This window comes from Pezoporus occidentalis, unplaced genomic scaffold (genome assembly GCF_034315485.1).
Source record: "Pezoporus occidentalis ecotype Australia unplaced genomic scaffold, CSIRO_AGI_Poc_V1 ctg89, whole genome shotgun sequence".
Classification (NCBI taxonomy): Eukaryota; Metazoa; Chordata; class Aves; order Psittaciformes; family Psittacidae; genus Pezoporus; species Pezoporus occidentalis.
This window is the reverse complement of record NW_026916253.1, coordinates 3189310-3198896: the sequence shown is the minus strand read 5'-3', so window position 1 is coordinate 3198896 and position 9587 is coordinate 3189310.

Genomic DNA, 9587 nt, shown 5'->3' with positions numbered 1-9587 from the left:
GAAGAGCTCATCTGATTTTCTTTTCTCTCAGAAGTAACTAGATCAGTTTCCCTCTGATAGTCAGAAGTCTTATGCTTCCTCCACTGCTAGCATGTTCTTTGAGGTCATGTTTCTGCACTTCACTGGCTTTAAAAACCAGCACAGCAGATGTCTATGCAGAGGAAACTTCTCATTCTGAGTTGCTTAACCATCGTGAGGGGGCTTCGTGCATCAGGCATGTCTTACTTGGTCAGAAGTTCTTGCACAATTAAGACACCAACTGAAATTATCAGGAATTCTGCCTGAGGAGAGAATCCAGCAATGTTACAATAAAGTGGATGCTGGTGAGATAGAAGGGAACAGCCTGTATGCCAAAATATGGGACAGAAAAAGAGTAACATGCAAAGGAAAAGGCAATGGGAGCACAGAACACTTCAAAAGACATTGAACATGCTCTCATATACTCCCAGTGCTGCATGTACGCTGGCAATGAACATAGTGCCGCAGCCACTTGGCAGAGACTGAGACATGGTAGCTTTCCAGAAGACTCTTTCTCTGCATACCCAGTGTTTGCTGAACTTACACATTCCAAACAGGACTTTACCAAGGTGTACACAATCGTAGGAACCTTCAAAACACACAGTGGATGTGGTGAAAGTCACAGTCATTTGTCCAGGTTTTTGAGGCCCTCCTCCAGGGAGTGCAGGCATTGCTTTGAAGTCACCCACAGTCTTGGTGGAAATGCGGTTTGGCAGTTAGAGAAAAGGACTTTGCTTACCAGGAAATGAATTTCTTCGAGGTACATTGTGTGTACTTTCACCTTGGGTTCTCTTTTTCCTCTTGTGTAAAGCCCTTTGATATTCAGGGACTGAGCAGGTGGGACAAAACTGAGGGGTGTAATGCATGTGCTAGAAAACCTTGGGCACAGATACCTTAAACACAAAGGAGTTTATAACGAAATATTTCATTTGTGTGAACACTGTCTTAATGTAGGGGCATTTATTCATTCTGCAGCATTATTCTGAAGCAGTCTGCGTGTCTTTGGTTTTCATCCTGCAAAGGCACACTATCTGTGGCCATAGGTTTGGTGAGAGTTCACAGACAGCTCTCAGATATCTGATGCTATAGCAGCACTGGTAGCTGAGCTATGGGAAAACTAAAGAGTGTGTGTGCTTTAACTTTCTGAGTGTTTTTAAATAGACTTCTGGGTTTTCAGTGTTCTTAAAGGTTGATGCATGTCACATGTTCTGATACTTTACCACCAGATGGACTTTTTTTAGCCCTGGCCAAAACATGTAGATCCAATGACTCAAAAGTATTTCAGTGCTGCAAGGGAGATTTGACTGAATAGCTCGGAGTCCACTCAAATAAATGGGCATTGTCACTGGGGCAGTCTGGCTTCCTGAAAGCAGAGTTTGCAGTTGATGTGTCAGAAGATCTGAGCTCTACCTGCACACAGTTTGAACATTTAGCTTTTTATTGTAATAGGGACACAGATATTTAGGGTACTGGAATAGGTTGCCCAGGGAGGTTGTGAATGCTCCATCCCTGGCAGTGTTCAAGACCAGGTTGGACGAGGCCTTGGGTGATATGGTTTAGCGTGAGGTGTCCCTGCCCATGGCTGGGGGGTTGGAACTTGATGATCTTAAGGTCCTTTCCAACTCTAACTATTCTATGATTCTATGATTGTCTTCCATAACATACAGGCACCAACTTTTGCACATCCAGTGGAACTGGCTGCAGAGCTTGCACAGCTATGTACAAAGGACAGCTATAGTTTGGACACTCACAGTGTCTTGCATTTCTGTAACAGAGAAGGAAATGGGAGCCTCAAGCTTTATCAGTGATATCCTGAGCTGGGTAAATGATGTTTATTTCAGTTTGTTAATAAAGGAGAAAAGTAATTTCCATGTGGTCTAAACGCCTACCATTGATGCAAATTATTTCTTGACGGCTTAAGTGTAAGGAATCCATAAGCTCTGCGCTTAGTTGTAGAAATACTACATCTACTAAGCCTTTCTAAAAGGCCCCTGAACATTCATGGAATAGCCCCTTTTTAAATGGAAGATACTGACCTACTGTCAACAGTACTGTCTAACCAGACCTGGATACCAACTGTGTTGGCTGCTGTTACTGTCAGCAATTGCTTCTCTGATAGGGAGCAGCAGGGTTCTGTGTTGGGTTACCCTTTTCTGTCTTTCTCTTTTGGCAGCTGAGTGCTAGACTGCAGACAACCAGCACGGATTCATCCTCCCCATGCTATGGGTTCTGTGGCATACAGGATATAGATCATTATCTTCCTTTTAAAATAATATATTCTAGTAAAGTGAACCCCAGAACTGTAGCAGCCCACACTAAAACATGTCGCATGAATTCTTTTTTAGAACGGTGTAACTCATGTAATCAAAAATCCAGAATTTTTGCCAGCTTTTAAAGAGTACAGGAGTGGTTGGTTTGGGTTTGTTTTTTCAAAATTAAATTTTACTTTGTCATGTTAAATTTCATTTTATGATACGCTTACTACATTTATGTCATAAATGTGAGCAGTTTGTACTGTTCCTGTTCCCTATTAGTAGAATGTTGGGGTTTGTTAAGGAATGTGGGATTTATGCTCATATTAATATATTACATATAATTTGCATGCATTTAGCATCTAGTTTAATTGTTTGGGCCTGAAAGAGTGCGTCAAAGTGAATAATTAAGAATCCAAAAACTTATTCCCATTTCCTATCTTTAATTACAGCAGTAGAAGGGAAAAGAAAGTAGACATTTTTGCAGTGTAGGAGCCCAATTCATAACTGGTTCATTTTTTACTTAGAAATACAAATAGTTTGCAAGGACTTTTTGTTTGGAATTGGAAACCTCCGAGCCCTGGGCTCTTGCTGAATGATTAGCTTTGCTTATACTTAACTCCAGTATTAACTGTATGGCCATGTAAGTCACATGATGTTGTTGCCACCTTTTAGCTGAAGGGCAGTGCCTTTTCAGCATCGCTTTATGAGGATTTAGGTACCGAAACATACTGCAAACAGCCAGTACTCACTGGCTTTTTACTTTCTGAAATACTATTGCAAATGAAATATTATTTTTATGCTTCCATAAAATGAATGAAGAAGATGATGGCTTCCATTAAGAGAAGTGTCCTGGTTTTATTCATATGAATCCTATCATTTTTATTTAAAGCACTCTGTAGCTCAGCTGTCAACTGCCTTTAAAAACTAAGCAGAAGGAATGGTTTGTAGGTAGCCAGTGCTGTTTTCCTCTAAAACTTTGAAATGTCCTTGTAATCTCGCAGCCTTAGTTTCTAGATTTCTTTATGGGATTGTGACTCCTTCAGGAAAAACCTATTGATTGTTAAACTCACCTAGTTTGTGATCAACTCTTACTGCACTTAAGACTTGTTTTACCTAGAGCATAATATTCCAGTTTAAATAAGTATGAAAGTCTTGTGGGACTCCTTCAGTGCTGTAATGTGCCATTTTTATGTCTCTTTATGTTTTATTTTACATTTAAGTAGTGTCTCTTTATTTTTATGAACACAATTAGCATGCTGAATGTCTGTGTGCAACTTCTCTTTCTACGAAGGCTTAGAATGCAGAATACCTGTGTGCCAGGTCCTTTTCCCTGCATGTTTTCAAGCGGCCTTCAGAATCTCTTCAGGGAATGGAGGGCTGTATCTCACATCACCTGCCAGTAGCTGCAGGAAAGCTGGTGCTGCCCCATCAGCTTGCTGCATGGTCAGTCTTGAGGTGAAACCACTCTGTGCCAGGGTCAACATGCTGTAGATGGTAACTTGAGCACCGTACACCAACTTGTAAGTGTAAACTGCCTCTTATCTTTGTGCAGTGGTTATTCTTAGGGGAGTCAGAGAAATTCTGGTGCCAGAAGTATCACTGTTAGCTTGAAATTGATAACGAAACTGCGATCATTTCAAGCTGAGATTGCCTCTGACTTGCTTCCTTCCTCTGTGTGTCTGTTGTTACCCGGTGCTGGTGGTTGCTTTGATCACAGTTTGGATTCATTGGTGATGTCATTGAGTGACTCTAAGAACTTTGCAGAGCTTCCTTGTGACTCCCTTCCCTCTTGCTGCCTTTGACATTTTTCATTTAGTAGGCCAACTCCTGCTTAGATTACTCACACCGGTAATCCCTGTGCTGGCAGTGGAATAATTAGAGAAAGCTGAGTTTAGCTCAACAGGGAGGTCAGATTTTCAGATACAAGACAGCATCCACACTGAGCAGTAAAAGTGCTTTCTGTTAGTATAGAGTCAATACTTATAAAACCTGACAGTTTACAGTATGAGTCAAGTGTGGCCCCAAACCTTTTTGCTACTGAAGTCAAACGATTTATGACATTAATAAAGAAGGTTTGCACCAAAGGTGTATTATCTTCATATTTCCAGGTCTTAGTTCTTAATTCCATAGATGCTTTGAGCACCGAATATTTGCAGGCTGGGAATCAAAAACTAAGAACCACTGGGTAGTGAGGCCATTCCATTGCCAGTCTTGTGAATCACACAATAGCTTCAATGTAAGAGAAGTGTGAAAAGCCCACCAGATCCTTGAGTTCTCTGAGAGGCCTCATGCAGTTCTCATCCCAGTGAAGTCTGCCATGGATTCAGCGATGTGTTCATCTGCAGAATGACAGCACGAGGCTTTAGTATCCATACTACAGAATCTAGTCTTTTTACCACATTTTTACTCTTTAGTTAATTTTGATCCTTGTAACAATCTCTCCTAAGGGAGAGTAAAGTTAGAGAGTATGGGAACATAGAACTCAGTCCATGCCATGGACTAAATTTTGTGACAGGATGTGTCATGTCCTAAAATACATAATTAAGAAATGTCATGACTGTTTTATAAGCTGGTCTTCCTCTTCCTTTCTATTCCCATCACTCTCACTTTTCATATCTTGTTCTGATAGTAAATTCTTTGTGTAGCAAAGGGTCTTTTTCTGTACCTCAGGGAAGTGCCTAACATATTTGGTATTTCCATAATATAAATCTTTTCATTTTATTTTTGCAGATGCTCCCAGAATAATGTCCACAGTGCAAACAAGAACTACTTAGAGTGATGAAGCCTGAGCCATGCAGTACCATCTTCTTTTTGAAACTCTCGTGAGGTCAGCAAAGAATAACATCTAAATCAGTGACAAGGCTCCCCATTACTTAAGTAGCCATCTCAAAATGTATGAGCCCATCTGTATAAATGTAACTACTGAAAATGGATAATTGGGGATTGACTATACATGGTCTTCTTAAACACCACCAAAGTTATGCCCAATAAACTACCTTTTGCATCGAAAAAACAGGTGTGAATAATCTTTCAGGATGACTATGTGATTATTTTCAAAGGATTAATGCAAAATCAGAACACCTGTATAATAGACAAACAAGGGTACTCTTGTGTGATTCAGTGTTCCACTGCAGTGTTCACAATAGCTGTGCTCTGGAACAGTTAGCAGTATATGCGTTCAGTCATAGCTGCTCCTTTAGTTAGTATCTAGGCTTAAGTGCAGTTTAGGACATTGGGATTGAACCTAAGTTCCCTGGATAGCTCATGTAGGCATTTTGACAGCATCTAAATTAAAGGCCTGCAGTTGGTGTCACCTGTGTGCAAACACAGCTGCCAGCTTTGTTCCAGCCTTCTGGATTTACAAGGAGACTTCATCTCTTTTTTTTTTTTTTTTTATTACATCTTGGATGATGCCATGAAAAGTAGCCAGCCACATTCTAAGAGTTAAAGTCTTTGGAGAGCATTTTGAGAACACTGACCCTAAAAACATGGTTAGGAACTGAGTTTGGAGTATGATAGCTACCCTATTGCTATTCTGCTGCATAATTTGTATGCCAGCTAAGGGTCTGCATCAGTTCCTCCTCAGATCAATGCGAGTCTTCAATTCAATAGACTAGGGCTAGGGCCTTTTAAAAAATAAGTTTTATTTCCTATATATTCCCTCAAAGATACAATGGCAAAAATAAAAAACAAAATAATGACAATTTTGTGTCAGTTCATTTCAGAAATAAATTTATTTCAAGATAAAAAATAACTTTTCCATTAAAAAAAATAAGGAAGTGTATGAAAAATTAAGTGTTTCATTTGTAGGGAAGCAGTAGTCAAACTTTTGCATGCTCATTGGTTGTGATATTAGCTGAAGACATAGGAGAGATTAAGTTCTCAGCTTTGCTGCTTATTTCTTATGTGGCCTTGGCAAGTTGTTCCATCTGCTAACCTTCTTGCTGTGAAACAGAGAGTAACAACATTGCTCCACTTCCCAGGGAGATGTAACCATGAATGAATTAAAGATTGTGAGCTATTCATGATGACAGAAACCACTGAAGTTTGTAAGGTAGACAGAAGATTAGAAAGGAAATTTAAGTGTAAAAGGAGGTTATTGTTCAGTCTGAAGTAAAATACAAGAGAGTGAATGGATGATTTATGGATAGTCCAAATAGTGAGCAAAGGGATAACTGTTGCATACCAGTAGAAGGACTGTAAACATTATTTGGGGAAGTCTTGAGACAAAGATGATGGCCTAATACTGGAGAAGAAAACAGTGTATGGTGGGAGGTGATATAGGTGCAATACTATCACATTCTTTTGTTTTTTTTTATGGTATTTCAACTGTATGTTCTTTGGAACAGAACTTAATCCTGTATCTGAAAAGCATTTAGAAAATTCTGGGCACCATGAACATGAGCAGTGAAATATGGTGCTAACTATAATACAGGTACTATGTATGTAATGGCTCATTAACCATGCAAAAACTGTGAGCAGATAAACCACCTACAATTTCACAGACTGATTGCACATGATTATAGGTGACAAGCTGGAAACAGATTGGGTTATGTGCACCATTCGAATGGAGGTGAGCAGTAAGCAGGCATATGGAAGTGAAAAGATTGTCCCAGTCAGCTAGTTTGGCAATGGCAAAGGACTGTGCTCTCAGGAGAAGAGCCAATAGAACACAAGGACAGCCAGGTTTGAGGACATGGTTATAGAGACCCTGAAGACAAGAAGAATGATGTTAAGAGGGAAGAGGAAGATACCATGGATCTGAGTTAGTTCACGTTGGAGATGTAACAGTGGTTCTCCAACAGAAAAAGCTGTAATGATAAGTAATTAAATCATCTATTGTTGGACCAAACTACACATAAAAAAATGGTAATCAGTTGAGAGCTGCCTTTCCCAGCTGAAGGGAAGGTCCTGGATGGCTTGCCACACCATGCTGCATACTGATCTACTGGCCTCCAAGGCTTTGCACATAAAGCTTTTTCCTTTGAAAACTGTAATGTGTGGCAGCTTTTATGTGCAGTATCACATTTCCCCTCCCTGGGGCAGAAAACATAGGAGAGGGGAGAAGTTTGTGTTTCATTACACCACAACAAGGAAGATGGTAGATTGCCAGCTCTTTATGCACGTAGAAAACTACAGCTGCTCCATCCCTGCCTACTCCTCAGGTGCACTCGTGGCACAGCACTACGCCCAGCTGAGGATAACATCCCTTTATCACTGCCAGGACAGCAGCACTATCCTTCTTCACAGTGCCCATCCCTGCCCTGCCTCCTTTCCTCCACACCCGTTCCACAGGTGGGAGAGAGGAGAGGTTGGGCCATGCTGGCATTCACCCCAAGAAGTTTTGCATGCAGATGGGGCATTCTGGAGTTTTGTCAGTAGCAATGAAATATTCTCATTTAACAAGGTAGTAAAATAAATGTGTAATAATAGCACTCTGATTCTTAACGGGGCTGCCACATGCCATGTTCTGCACATACTTCCGAGCTGTTGGATCAGAAAGCAGAGGGCTGTACTGCCCACGCAGCCTATAAAACCAGCCTGGATCCTGTAGCCAGGTAACCTGTTTTGCAGCCCAGGGGAGTCAGAAGCCTGAGAACAGCACAGGAGCCAAGTTCAGCTGAAATGAAGAGACTTCGGTGCAATTAAAAACTCTCAGCAGTCACAAAATTCACTTACATAAAGCAGACGGATATTCACATTCCTCCATTATTATGTTTTTCTGTTCAGTTTCCTTCCCTACTATCAGAAACCACGGCTGCCGACTTTGTATAAATGACTTCTGGTGCTGTTTTGAATTGTGGAGCACTTCTTTTGCCCTTCCCTAGCACCCAGGCAGCGAGATCTGCTTTGAGATGGAAGAATAGCACCCTCAAGAGTTGACATTGTTGCTTCAGGGATCCATAGTATGCAACACACATCCTTCCTCTTTTAGTTATATTAACTCCCTGACACAAGGAACTGAAGCAATTAGAACAGAAGTTTTCTCTTTTCATAAAAGTTGAAATATTTGGGACCAGTTACTGAATGTGAAATATTCATTTGAGCTTGTCTGGGGTATGATCAGGTTCTAAACATTTTACTTGCCTTTAAAGAAGGAGGGACAATAAAAAGATGAAGAATTGTCTTATTTGTCCAAGTCTGGGAGCCTCATTTTACACAATTTGAACAGGAATTTATGTTTTCATGTAAAAAGAGATTATTTAAAAGTTCTTAACTTAGATTAAAGGGGTCTATGTAAAAAGAAAAAGATACCAAGCAAACCAGTCCTTAAATTGTGGGGACTTGTTCTTTAATTACAGTAATTAGGAATGGAATCTGATCCTAAACTTTCTGATTTACTTTGAATTTCTTTTAATATGTGGTTAGGCCTTAATTTCAGAATGATTGTAAAATGGGAGAGCATTTTAAGACTACAGAGGCGTAGGTATCGTTATTAAATGACAAACTTAGTTATATGCTTCTGCTGCTTCAGGGAGCACTGACCTTTTATTTTAAATGTCCACAGTCTGTTCCTGGTTCTGCTGACTTGAGAGCTGGATAAGGCCTTTTGAAAGCTCCCAGTATAAACTGCTTACCAGCTCCTACTCCAGGTGATATTCCTCCCAGTAGGCAAAAAGTCCAGCTCCGGGTTTGCCCCTTTTCTGGGTTCACTTGAGTAGAGCAATCAGAATTTGGACAGTCAGGTGTAGTCAGTGACACTTTACTCTCCACGCTGAAACACCCCGAACTCACTCCTGTCACAGACTTGAGGCTTTTTCCTCCATATCATGACTTTGTTCAGAGTTCTTCTTCCTAGTGTTTGGGTTGCCCAGACAGTGCTGCAGCTCCTGGGATGGCACCTTGTGCAGCACTGTTGCTGCAGTGAAGCCAACACACATTTTTTTTTGTAGATACTGTGTATAGAAAGAATTTAGGATTGATTTTTATTTTTCTGTTGGTATCAAAAGGTGAAAAGTATATTCTGTACCCTGTCAATTTTTTCCTGCTGTAATCACAGAATCCAGTCTCCTGAGAGAACACTAAGAGTGCAAAAGCCAACTGACCCCCCCCCCCGGTCTCGCTTTTGCTCATGAAACAGGTTCCTGTGTGCATTGTGTGATACAAAAACGGGGCTCCTGGTATGTTGTAATTTTGTTTCCTATTTTAGAGTTTGTCAATTATTTTTAATTGCAAGGAATCTGTCAAACCTTTTCTGAGCAAGGAATTTACTGTTCCAAGATTCTGTTTTACTACACCATCTATAAATGAGAATTGCAGCAATTTTCATTATCTTTTTCTCCAGCCACCACTATGTTTGAATCGCTTTCTCTG